The sequence below is a fragment of the Oncorhynchus masou genome, unplaced genomic scaffold (genome assembly GCF_036934945.1).
Source record: "Oncorhynchus masou masou isolate Uvic2021 unplaced genomic scaffold, UVic_Omas_1.1 unplaced_scaffold_3054, whole genome shotgun sequence".
Taxonomy (NCBI): Eukaryota; Metazoa; Chordata; class Actinopteri; order Salmoniformes; family Salmonidae; genus Oncorhynchus; species Oncorhynchus masou.
Window position 1 is genome coordinate 2789 of NW_027009472.1, and position 13488 is coordinate 16276.

Genomic DNA, 13488 nt, shown 5'->3' on the forward strand with positions numbered 1-13488 from the left:
GCAGCGATGAGGCAAGATATATATATATATATATATCCCATTTAGCAGACGCTTTTGTCCAAAGCGACTTACAAGTCGGCTGGGGCCACTACTTTTACATATGGGTGGCCCCAGCGGGAATCGAACCCACGACGCTTGGCGTTGCAAGCGCCATGCTCTACCGACTGAGCCACACAGGACCCAGAAGATAGCAATTGGATATCAAAGAATTGGAGACAAAAGGAGTCAAATACAAACAAACAGAAAAATCTGATAAAAATACACCTTCATGAACAGTGGGAAGTGTGAAGCAACACAAACATAGGCACAGATACATGCACACACACACACACAATAACATACACACTATACAAACACATAGACACAGACTTTGTGTTGTAGTTATGTGGTAGTAGAGTAGGGGCCTGAGGGAGCACAGTGTATTGTAGTTATGTGGTAGTAGAGTAGGGGCCTGAGGGAACACAGTGTATTGTAGTTATGTGGTAGTAGAGTAGGGGCCTGAGGGAGCACAGTGTATTGTAGTTATGTGGTAGTAGAGTAGGGGTCTGAGGGAACACAGTGTGTTGTAGTTATGTGGTAGTAGAGTAGGGGCCTGAGGGAACACAGTGTATTGTAGTTATGTGGTAGTAGAGTAGGGGCCTGAGGGAACACAGTGTATTGTAGTTATGTGGTAGTAGAGTAGGGGTCTGAGGGAACACAGTGTGTTGTAGAGTAGGGGTCTGAGGGAACACAGTGTGTTGTAGAGTAGGGGTCTGAGGGAACACCCCACTACCACTATCAGATTAGAGCCATAAGGGAGACTAGGCTTCTTCAACCCAACTACAACAATCAGATTTGAGCCATAAGGGAGACTTGACATCTACAACTACCAGATTAGAGCCACAAGGGAGACTAGGCATCTATCACCTCACTACCACTATCAGATTAGAGCCAGAAGGGAGTATCAACATCTACCACCTCACTACCACTATCAGATTAGAGCCATAAGGGAGACTAGACATCTACCCCCCAATACCATTGTGAGATGAGAGCCATAAAGGAGTCCAGACATCGACCACCTCATTATAACAATCAGATTAGAACCATAGGGGAGACTAGACATCTACCACCCCAAAGCCAATATCAGATTAGAGCCATAAGTGAGTCTAGGTTTCTACCACCCCATTACCAATATCAGATTAGCGCCATAAGGGAGACTAGACATCTACCACTCCATTACCAATATCAGATTAGAGCCATAAGGGAGACTTGACATCAACCACCCCAAAGCCAATATCAGATTAGAGCCATAAGGGAGACTAGACATCTACCACCCCACGACCACTATCAGAATAGAGCCATAAAGCAGACAAGGCATCTACCAGCGAATTATCCTAAGAACCAGACTAATACCTAGGAGCTGCCCAACAGATGATCCATCCTAATACCTAGGAGCTGCCCAATGGATGATCCAGACTAATACCTAGGAGCTGCCCAACAGATGATCCATCCTAATACCTAGGAGCTGCCCAGCGAATGATCCTATGAACCAGACTAATACCTAGGAGCTGCCCAACAGATGATCCATCCTAATACCTAGGAGCTGCCCAGCGAATGATCCTATGATCCAGACTAATACCTAGGAGCTGCCCAATGGATGATCCAGACTAATACCTAGGAGCTGCCCAACAGATGATCCTAAGAACCAGACGAATACCTAGGAGCTGCCCAGCGAATGATCCTATGATCCAGACTAAGCCTGGTCTGTGTAACCTTTGACCCAACCGGCAGCCAGCCCAGCTCCTGAAACTGTCTCCTACCAACACAAGTATGTTGGCTCAGATTCAACACCACCCTAATCAGCTTGTTCTGGGCTTTCTGGAGCTGTTTACTAGATTAGTTAAGGGGGAGGGTGGAGGGGGTACCCAGGTGGTAAAATGAAATGCATTTGTCCCCGGCTTCAAAGGGTTCTCTCACATCAATGAGTCAACGTGATAAAATATACAGTACTTGGCATCTTGTGTTCTTCATGCATTAATGAAGAAACCTGCGCTCTGCTCTTGCTCGTATCACTGCTCTTTATTGCTTTACGTGATCGGCCTCAACGCCTTAGTTAGAGCTCTGTGGGGTGAGGGTCTCTACCAATGTTGAAACATGGTGGGATTGATGTTGTTTAGCAAGGGAGCTTTACGTATGCGGTGTTGGAGGAAATTATAGTTGAAATGATTAATTATGTATACATTTTTATTAGAACCATTAAGTTTTAATACTATTATGTTATGAAATGTCTGGATTTTTGGTTAAACTAGGACTGAAATTGTAGGTCAAACGAATGAATTGTCTGTACTTGCGGGTTTAAGGAGAAGAAGGCTATATCTTTGCAGACAGATAAGAATGTTCTTTGATGTTCCATTAGTGGAGGAGAGTATGTCTTTTAGACAGATTGGAATGTTTGCTTTATGAGGGAGTAGGAGACAATCTCCAGACCTGAAGACACTCCGCTATTGTGTGGATCGGAGAGAGTGTGAGAACTGATGACGCCATTTTTATCTTTCTCTCTTTAAAAATGTAATGTTCTTTGTATTTTGGGTCAGTACTCTCTTGAATTAAACGCTGTTACCTGACTTTTAAGACCGGGGCTCTGTCCATTCTTATAGAAATATTGGGTCTTACAATCCCTTAGAATGCATTGACAGAGTATTAAATTCTGATTGGGAAACAATACAGAGGAATTTAGAATTCTTTAACAATCGGTCTCAACGCCTTAGTTAGAGCTCTGTGGGCTGAGGGGAGAGCTTCATTAAAACTGTCTCTACCAATGTTGAAACATGGTGGGATCGATGATGTTTAGCAGGGGAGTTTACGTATCGGCCTCAACGCCTTAGTTAGAGCTCTGTGGGCTGAGGGGAGAGCTTCATTAAAACTGTCTCTACCAATGTTGAAACATGGTGGGATTGATGATGTTTAGCAGGGGAGCTTTACGTGACGGCCTCAACGCCTTAGTTAGAGCTCTGTGGGCTGAGGGAGAGCTTCATTAAAACTGTCTCTACCAATGTTGAAACATGGTGGGATCGATGATGTTTAGCAGGGGAGATTGATGATGGATGATGGATATGTTGTCTATGTTGTTGTTGATGATGTTGTTTAGTAGTGGAGATTGATTGATGATGGAGATTGTTGATGATGTTGTTGATGATGTTGTTTAGCAGAGGAGATTGATGATGGATGATGGAGATGTTGTTATTGTTTATGTTGTTATTGTTGATGATGATGTTATTGATGATGATGTTGTTTAGCAGTGTAGATTGATGATGGAGATGTTGTTATTGTTTATGATGTTATTGTTGATGTTGATGTTATTGTTGATGATGTTATTGTTGATGTTGTTGAATATGTTATTGTTGATGTTGATGATGTTATTGATGATGTTGTTGTTATTGTTGATGATGTTATTGATGATGTTGTTGTTATTGTTGATGATGTTATTGTTGATGTTGTTGAATATGTTATTGTTGATGTTGATGATGTTATTGATGATGTTGTTGTTATTGTTGATGATGTTATTGATGATGTTGTTGTTATTGTTGATGATGTTATTGATGATGTTGTTGTTATTGTTGATGTTGTTGTTGAATATGTTATTGTTGTTGTTGTTGTTGTGTTACAGTAGAAGCACTCCACCTTGGCACTCTGATGGCAGCCCACGGCTACTTCTTCCCCATCTCAGACCATGTGCTCACACTGAAGGACGATGGAACCTTCTACAGGTTTCAGGTACAAAGATAAGACCAACGTCTACAGGTTTCAGGTACAAAGATAAGACCAACGTCTACAGGTTTCAGGTACAAAGATAAGACCAACGTCTACAGGTTTCAGTTACTAAGATAAGACCAACGTCTACAGGTTTCAGTTACTAAGATAAGACCAACGTCTACAGGTTTCAGTTACTAAGATAAGACCAACGTCTACAGGTTTCAGCTACTAAGATAAGACCAACGTCTACAGGTTTCAGCTACTAAGATAAGACCAACTTCTACAGGTTTCAGCTACTAAGATAAGACCAACTTCTACAGGTTTCAGTTACTAAGATAAGACCAACGTCTACAGGTTTCAGCTACTAAGATTAGACCAACTTCTACAGGTTTCAGCTACTAAGATAAGACCAACGTCTACAGGTTTCAGCTACTAAGATAAGACCAACGTCTACAGGTTTCAGCTACTAAGATAAGACCAACGTCTACAGGTTTCAGCTACTAAGATAAGACCCAACGTCTACAGGTTTCAGTTACTAAGATAAGACCCAACGCCTACAGGTTTCAGCTACTAAGATAAGACCCAACGTCTACAGGTTTCAGTTACTAAGATAAGACCCAACGTCTACAGGTTTCAGCTACTAAGATAAGACCAACGTCTACAGGTTTCAGCTACTAAGATAAGACCAACGTCTACAGGTTTCAGTTACTAAGATAAGACCAACGCCTACAGGTTTCAGCTACTAAGATTAGACCAACTTCTACAGGTTTCAGCTACTAAGATAAGACCAACGTCTACAGGTTTCAGCTACCAAGATAAGACCAACGTCTACAGGTTTCAGCTACTAAGATAAGACAAACGCCTACAGGTTTCAGCTACTAAGATAAGACCCAACGTCTACAGGTTTCAGTTACTAAGATAAGACCCAACGCCTACAGGTTTCAGCTACTAAGATAAGACCCAACGTCTACAGGTTTCAGTTACTAAGATAAGACCCAACGTCTACAGGTTTCAGCTACTAAGATAAGACCAACGTCTACAGGTTTCAGCTACTAAGATAAGACCAACGTCTACAGGTTTCAGTTACTAAGATAAGACCAACGTCTACAGGTTTTCAGTTACTAAGATAAGACCAACTTCTACAGGTTTCAGCTACTAAGATAAGACCAACTTCTATTGTAGTAAATGAACCAGTCAAACACTCATCTACTAACACAACACTTTCCCAGTAGGACGTAGAGACAGAAGAAACATCCAGTACTGTACAAAACACATATCCCTTCAGTCGATCTAATATTATCTTCATACCTGAATCCACAGTATTCTATTAATACTGCCAACGAATGCTTTGATAGAGTAACACAGCCGGTATAAACTATAGGTGCTGTTTACAGATCAGGTATAAACTATAGGTGCTGTTTACAGATCAGGTATAAACTATAGGTGCTGTTTACAGATCAGGTATAAACTATAGATGCTGTTTACAGATCAGGTATAAACTATAGGTAAAGTTTACAGATCAGGTATAAACTATAGGTGCTGTTTACAGATCGGGTATAAACTGTAGGTGCTGTTTACAGATCAGGTATAAACTATAGGTGCTGTTTACAGATCAGGTATAAACTATAGGTGCTGTTTACAGATCAGGTATAAACTATAGGTGCTGTTTACAGATCAGGTATAAACTATAGGTGCTGTTTACAGATCAGGTATAAACTATAGGTGCTGTTTACAGATCAGGTATAAACTATAGGTAAAGTTTACAGATCAGGTATAAACTATAGGTGCTGTTTACAGATCAGGTATAAACTATAGGTGCTGTTTACAGATCAGGTATAAACTATAGGTGCTGTTTACAGATCAGGTATAAACTATAGGTAAAGTTTTACAGAACAATATTGAAAACAAAAAATATCCTTAATTCATGGGTGAGGGTAGCCTAGTGGTTAGAGCGTTGGACTAGTAACCGGAAGGTTGCGAGTTCAAACCCCGAGCTGACAAGGTACAAATCTATCGCTCTGCCCCTGAACAGGCAGTTAACCCACTGTTCCCAGGCCGTCATTGAAAATAAGAATGTGTTCTTAACTGACTTGCCTGGTTAAATAAAGGTAAAATAAATAAAAAATAAAAAAATCTTGAAAATAACAGAAACGATCTGAAACAATCTGGTTAAATATCCTGAATGTTCCACTATGGAAACAACAGCTAGTATTCTAGACACGTGGTTGACTCTAGTGTCTGACTGATTCTCTCTCTCTGTTAAACACGGTTCTGTTCTACTCTGATTGACGAGCTCGTCATAGACCCTTCAGACAGCTACAGTAGACAGCAATGAGCTCCGTAGTTACAGTATAATATCACCTGTAGGGTGTCAGTCAGCGAGTACTGTCCCGCTCTCCAGCTTCCTCTTCTGGTTTTTCTTTATTCTGACTATTTTCTACATTGTAAAATAAGTGATGACATCAAAACTATGGAATCATGGTGTAACCAAAATAGTTAAAGAAATCAAAATATATTTTTGATTTGAGATTCTTCCAAATAGCCACCCTTTGCCTTGATGACAGCTTTGCACACTCTTGGCATTCTGTCAACCAGCTTCACCTGGAATGCTTTTCCAACAGTCTTGAAGGAGTTCCCACATATGGGTCTATAGAGAGTCTTTGAGAATCATATTGGTCCATAGAGAGTCTGTTGGAATCATATGGGTCCATAGAGAGTCTTTAGAATCATGAGTCTATAGAGGGTATATTAGAATCATATGGGTCCATAAAGAGTCTGTTGGAATCATATGGGTCCATAGAGAGTCTGTTGGAATCATATTGGTCTATAGAGTGTCTATTAGAATCATATGGGTCCATAGAGAGTCTATTAGAATCATATGGGTCCATAGAGAGTCTATTATAATCATATGGGTTCATAGAGAGTCTGTTGGAATCATATTGGTCTATAGAGGGTCTATTAGAATCATATGGGTCCATAGAGAGTCTATTATAATCATATTGGTCCATAGAGAGTCTATTAGAATTGATATGGGTCCTTAGAGTGTCTATTAGAATAATTTCACCATGCTCTCTCTCTCGCTCACACTTTATTCCTCTCAATTCAATTCAAAGGGCTTTATTGGCATGGGAAGCATGTAAGTGAAATAAACAATAAAAATGAACAGTGAACATTACACTCACAGGAGTTCCAACGAATAAAGACATTACAAATGTCATATTATGCTTATATACAGTATTGTAACGATGTGAAAATGGTTAAAGTACATAAACGGGAAAATAAATCAACTTAAATATGGGTTGTATTTACAATGTTGTTTGTTCTTCACTGATTTCCCATTTCTCTCACCCTCCCTCTTTCCCCCCCCCTCAGACTCCCTACTTCTGGCCATCTAACTGTTGGGAACCTGAGAACACAGACTATGGTGAGTACAGCAGACAATACAGCAGACGATGACCTAAATCCCCTAATTGTCACACACACACACACACACACACACACACACACACACACACACACACACACACACTAACACACACACACACACACACCATTACCCTCACTGTCTGTTTCCTGTCTGGTACACAACCAGGAAACCAATACCCTGTCTGTCTGCTTCCTGTCTGGTATACAACCAGGAAACCAATAAACCAATACCCTGTCTGTCTGTTTCCTGTCTGGTATACAACCAGGAAACCAATACCCTGTCTGGTACACAACCAGGAAACCAATAAACCAATACCCTGTCTGTCTGCTTCCTGTCTGGTACACAACCAGGAAACCAATAAACCAATACCCTGTCTGTCTGCTTCCTGTCTGGTACACAACTAGGAAACCAATAAACCAATACCCTGTCTGTCTGCAGTAGAATACAGTAGAATAGAATACAGTATATACATATGAGATGAGTAATACATAGACTAAGATACAGTAGAATAGTATAGAATACAGTATATACATATGAGATGAGTAATACATAGACTAAGATACAGTAGAATAGTATAGAATACAGTATATACATATGAGATGAGTAATACATAGACTAAGATACAGTAGAATAGAATACAGTATATACATATGAGATGAGTAATACATAGACTAAGATACAGTAGAATAGAATACAGTATATAGATATGGGATGAGTAATACATAGACTAAGATACAGTAGAATAGAATACAGTATATACATATGAGATGAGTAAAGCAAAAATATGTAAACCTTATTAAAGTGTTCCATTATTAAAGTGGCCAGTGATTTCAAGTCAATGGGTCAGCAGCCTCTAAAGTGCAGGATTACATAACCGGGTGGAAGCTGCCTAGTGATGGCTATTTAACAGTCTGGTGTCCTTAAGATAGAAGCGGTTTTGTCTTTGGAGGGAATTGAAAGTCCGTGTTGCCCAGCAACAGCCCCAAAACATCACTGCTCTAGAGGAGATCTGCATGGAGGAATGGGCCAAAATACCAGCAACAGTGTGTGAAAACCTTGTGAAGACTTACAGAAAACATTTGACCTCTGTCATTGCCAAAAAAGGGTATGTAACAAAGTATTGAGATAAACTTTTGTTATTGACCAAATGCTTATTTTCCACCATAATTTGCAAATAAAAAAATAAAAAATCCTAGAATGTGATTTTCTGGATTTTTTTCTTCTCATTTTGTCTCTCATAGTTGAAGTGTACCTATGATGAAATGTACAGGCCTCTCTCATCTTTTTAAGTGGGAGAACTTGCACAATTGGTGGCTGACTAAATACTTTTTTGCCCCACTGTACGTACGGTCACTGTGGGACGACGTTGTCGATGCACTTATTGATGAAGCCGGTGACTGAGGTGGTTTACCTCAATGCCATTGGATGAATCCGGAACATATTCCAGTCTGTGCTACCAAAACAGTCCTGTAGCATAGCATCTGAGTCATCTGACCACTTCCGTATTGAGCGAAGTCACTGGTACTTCCTGCTTTAGTGTTTGCTTGTAAGCAGGAAGATAGAGTTATGGTCAGATCTCCAAATGGAGGGTGAGGGATAACTGTGTATGCGCCTCTGTTTGTGGAGGTGGTCTTGAGTTTTTTCCTTTGGTTGCACATGTGACATGCTGGTAGAAGTTAGGTAAAACAGATTTAAGTTTGCCTGCATTACAGTCCCCGGGCCACTAGGAGTGTCGCTTCAGGGTGAGCAATTTCCAGTTTGATTATGGCCTTATACAGCTGGTTGCGGTCTTAGCGCCAGCATCAGTTTGTGGTGGTAAAAAGATGGCTACGAATAATATAGATGACACCTCTCTACGTATGATAGTGTGGACTACAGCTTATCATGCGGTTCTCTATCTCAGGCGAGCAATACCTCCAGACTTCATTAATATATGACATTGCGCACCCGCTGTTTTTGACAAATTGACACTAACAGGTGACATCAATAAGGGATCAAACCCTTCCCCTGGTCAGTCTGTCATGGAAAACAGGTGTTGTCACAGAACAGAATCCCAGCCTAAACCCCCAAACAGCAAGCAATGCAGGTGTAGAAGCACGGTGACTAGGAAAAACTCCCTAGAAAGGAAGGAAGCTAGGAAGAAACCTGGAGAGGAACCAGGCTATGAGGGGTGGCCACGCCTCTTCTGGCTGTACCGGTGGAGCTTATGGCCATTAAGGTCAGATTGTTCTTCAAGATGTTCAAACGTTCATAGATTACCAGCAGGGTCAAATAATAATCACAGTGGGTGCAACAGGTCAGCAACTCAGGAGTAAATGTCAGTTGGCTCTTCATAGCCCAGCATTCAGAGGTCGAGACAGCAGGTGGGGTAGAGAGAGGGAGAGAGAGAGAGAGACAGCAGGTAGGGTAGAGAGGGTGGGGTAGAGACAGCCGGTAGGGTAGAGAGGGTGGGGTAGAGACAGCAGGTGGGGTAGAGAGGATGGGGTAGAGACAGCAGGTGGGGTAGAGAGGGTGGGGTAGAGACAGCAAGTGGGGTAGAGAGGGTGGGGTAGAGAGAGGGAAAAGAAAGAGAGGTCGAGACAGGAGGTGGGGTAGAGAGGGTGGGGTAGAGAGAGGGAGAGAGAGAGAGAGACAGCAGGTGGGGAGAAAGAAAGAGAGAGGTCGAGATAGCAGGTGGGGTAGAGAGGGTGGGGTAGAGAGAGGGAGAGAGAGAGAGAGAGAGAGAGAGAGAGAGAGCAGGTGGGGGGGGGAGAGAGGGAGGTCGAGACAGCATGTGGGGGAGAGAGGGTGGGGTAGAGAGAGGGAGAGAGAGAGACAGCAGGTTGGGGAGAGCGAAAGAGAGAGGTCGAGACAGCAGGTGGGGTAGAGAGGGTGGGGTAGAGTGAGAGAGAGAGAGAGGTCGAGACAGCAGGTGGGGTAGAGAGGGTGGGGTAGAGAGAGAGAGAGAGAGGTCGAGACAGCAGGTGGGGTAGAGAGGGTGGGGTAGAGAGAGAGAGAGAGAGAGAGAGAGAGACAGCAGGTAGGGTAGAGAGGGTGGGGTAGAGACAGCAGGTGGGGTAGAGAGGGTGGGGTAGAGACAGCAGGTGGGGTAGACACAGCAGGTGGGGTAGAGAGGGTGGGGTAGAGAGGGTGGGGTAGGGACAGCAGGTGGGGTAGAGAGGGTGGGGTAGAGACAGCAGGTGGGGTAGACACAGCAGGTGGGGTAGAGACAGCAGGTGGGGTAGAGACACTGTTTCTCTGACTGACTGTTTCTGCTGACTGTTCTCTGACTGTTCTCTGACTGACTGTTTCTGCTGACTGACTGTTTCTACTGACTGTTCTCTGACTGACTGTTTCTGCTGACTGTTCTCTGACTGTTCTCTGACTAACTGTTTCTGCTGACTGACTGTTCCTGCTGACTGTTCTCTGACTAACTGTTTCTGCTCTCTCTGACTTATTGTTTCTGACTAATTGACTGTTTCTGCTGACTGTTCTCTGACTGTTCTCTGACTATCTGTTTCTGTTCTCTGACTAACTGTTTCTGTTCTCTGACTAACTGTTTCTGTTCTCTGACTAATTGACTGTTTCTCACTAATTGACTGTTTCTGCTGACTGTTTCTGCTGACTGTTTTTGCTGACTGTTTCTGCTGACTGTTCTCTGGCTGTCTGTTTCTGCTGACTGTTTCTGTTCTCTGACTGTTTCTGCTGACTGTTCTCTGACTGACTGTTTCTGCTGACTGTTCTCTGACTGACTGTTTCTGCTGACTGTTCTCTGGCTAACTGTTTCTGTGACTGTTCTCTGACTGACTGTTTCTGCTGACTGTTTCTGTTCTCTGACTGTTTCTGCTGACTGTTCTCTGGCTGACTGTTTCTGCTGACTGTTCTCTGGCTAACTGTTTCTGTGACTGTTCTCTGACTGACTGTTTCTGCTGACTGTTTCTGTTCTCTGACTGTTTCTGCTGACTGTTCTCTGACTGACTGTTTCTGCTGACTGTTTCTGTTCTCTGACTGTTTCTGCTGACTGTTTCTGCTGACTGACTGTTTCTGCTGACTGTTCTCTGGCTGTCTGTTTCTGCTGACTGTCTCTCTGACTGACTGTTTCTGCTGACTGTTTCTGTTCTCTGACTGTTTCTGCTGACTGTTCTCTGACTGACTGTTTCTGCTGACTGTTCTCTGGCTAACTGTTTCTGTGACTGTTCTCTGACTGACTGTTTCTGCTGACTGTTTCTGTTCTCTGACTGTTTCTGCTGACTGTTCTCTGACTGACTGTTTCTGTGACTGTTATCTGACTAACTGTTTCTGCTGACTGTTTCTGTTCTCTGACTGTTTCTGCTGACTGTTTCTGCTGACTGTTTCTGCTGACTGTTTCTGCTGACTGTTTCTGTTCTCTGACTGTTTCTGCTGACTGTTCTCTCACTGACCGTTTCTGCTGACTGTTCTCTGACTAACTGTTTTTCACCTCTGTCTCTTTCAGCTGTTTACCTCTGCAAAAGAACAATGCAAAACAAAGCCCGCCTGGAGCTGGCTGACTACGAAAGCTGTAAGCTCCCACCTCTTCCTTCCTTCCTCCCCTCCCACCTTCTTCCTCCTCCCTCCCCCTCCCACCTCTTACCTCCCTCCCCTCCCACCTCTTCCTCCCTCCCCCCTCCCACCTTTACCTCCTCCCTCCCCTCCCCACCTTCCCTCCCTTCCTCCCCCTCCCCACCTCCTCCCTCCCTCCCACCCTCCCCTCCCACCTCTTCCCTCCCCTCCCCTCCCTCCCCTCTCCCACCTCCTCCCATCCTCCTCCACCCTCCTTTCCTCCTCCTCTATTCTACTGTATCAGTCGTCTCTATCCGAGTGTAAAGAACAATCAACCAGTCCCACCATTCCATGGAGACAAGGCTGCTTAGTTTGGAAAGCAGTTAACTACGGTTTAACATTCAAAACAACTGTATTTATCCCCTCAGAGGCATGTTTTATGTAAGAGGTAGTGAAACTATAAGACACTAGGTGTTTGTATGTTCCTGTGTGTTTCAGGAGAGCTTAGCCAGACTACAGAGAGCGTTCGCCAGGAAATGGGAGTTTATATTTATGCAAGCTGAAGCACAAGCAAAGTAAGTATCTCCTCCAATCTAGCGTCTCAAATGGAACCCTATCCCCTACACAGTGCACTGCTATGGGTGCTATTAGGGAATAGGGTACCATTTGGGCTGCAAGCTCATGTTGAGCTGAATTGATGCATGCAGACTGACTGTAAAACAGCCCTTTTCCCCAACAACACAGCCTCAAGGTCTCTGCCTCAATTTACTCACAGATGTGGAAAGAGGAGAGGAGAGGGAGAGGAGAGGAGGGGAGGGAGGGGGGGGAGGGGAGGAGAGGGAGAGGGAGGGGAGGGGAGGGGAGGGGAGGGGAGAGAGGAGAGAGGAGAGGGAGGAGGGGAGGGGAGGGGGAGGGAGGGAGGGAGGGAGGGGAGGGAGGGGAGGGGGGAGGGGGAGGGAGGGAGGGGAGGGGGAGGGGAGGGGAGGAGGGGAGGAGGAGAGGGAGAGGAGAGGAGGGGAGGGGAGGGGAGGGGAGGGAGAGGAGGAGAGAGGGAGAGGAGGAGGAGGGGGAGGGAGGGGAGGGGAGGGAGAGGGAGAGGGAGAGGAGAGGGGAGGGGGAGGGGAGAGAGGAGGAGAGAGGGAGAGGAGAGAGGGAGAGGGAGGGGAGGGGGAGGGGAGGGAGGGGGAGAGGAGAGGGGGAGGGGGAGGGGAGAGGGGATGGGAGGGGAGGAGGGGAGGGGAGGGGAGGGGAGGGGAGGGGAGAGGAGAGGGAGGGGGAGGGGAGGGGGAGGGGAGAGGGAGGGAGAGAGGAGAGGAGAGGGAGAGGAGAGGAGGGGAGGGGAGGGAGGGGAGGGGGAGGGAGAGGGGAGGGGAGGGGAGGGGAGAGGGGATGGGAGGGGGAGGGGGAGGGGGAGAGGAGAGGGAGGGGAGAGGAGGGGAGGGGAGGGGAGGGGGGAGGGGGAGGGGGAGGGGGGAGGGGGGGGGAGGGGAGGGGAGGGGAGGGAGAGGGAGTATACAGATGAAGGATTTTAATTTGAGCCCATTTGCTACAGCATTAAACTTATCCCGCAGCAACAGGAAATATAAATCATTATGTGGATTATAAATAATGAACATGTTTGCAAAGGTTGATACATTTTTTGTTGGAGAAAATCAAGTCTGAAATTTCTAAGTGAAAAATACAAACTTCAGAAGCCTTTATAAACCTCAAATACACCACGCATTTGACTTTCCTACATTTCACAAAGGTTCATGTGCGACAGGGTGATCCAAAGAAGAACCTACATCTGTAATTAAATGAATGATGGGACGTCTGTGTTACAAGGTGTC

The 13488-nt window shown here is 44.6% G+C and overlaps 1 pseudogene; it reads left to right on the forward strand.

The window, feature by feature from the left end:
* The first annotated feature begins 2373 nt into the window (after window positions 1-2373).
* The window catches only part of LOC135534131 (regulator of G-protein signaling 7-like), a 37432-nt pseudogene continuing 26317 nt past the window's right edge, over window positions 2374-13488 (forward strand).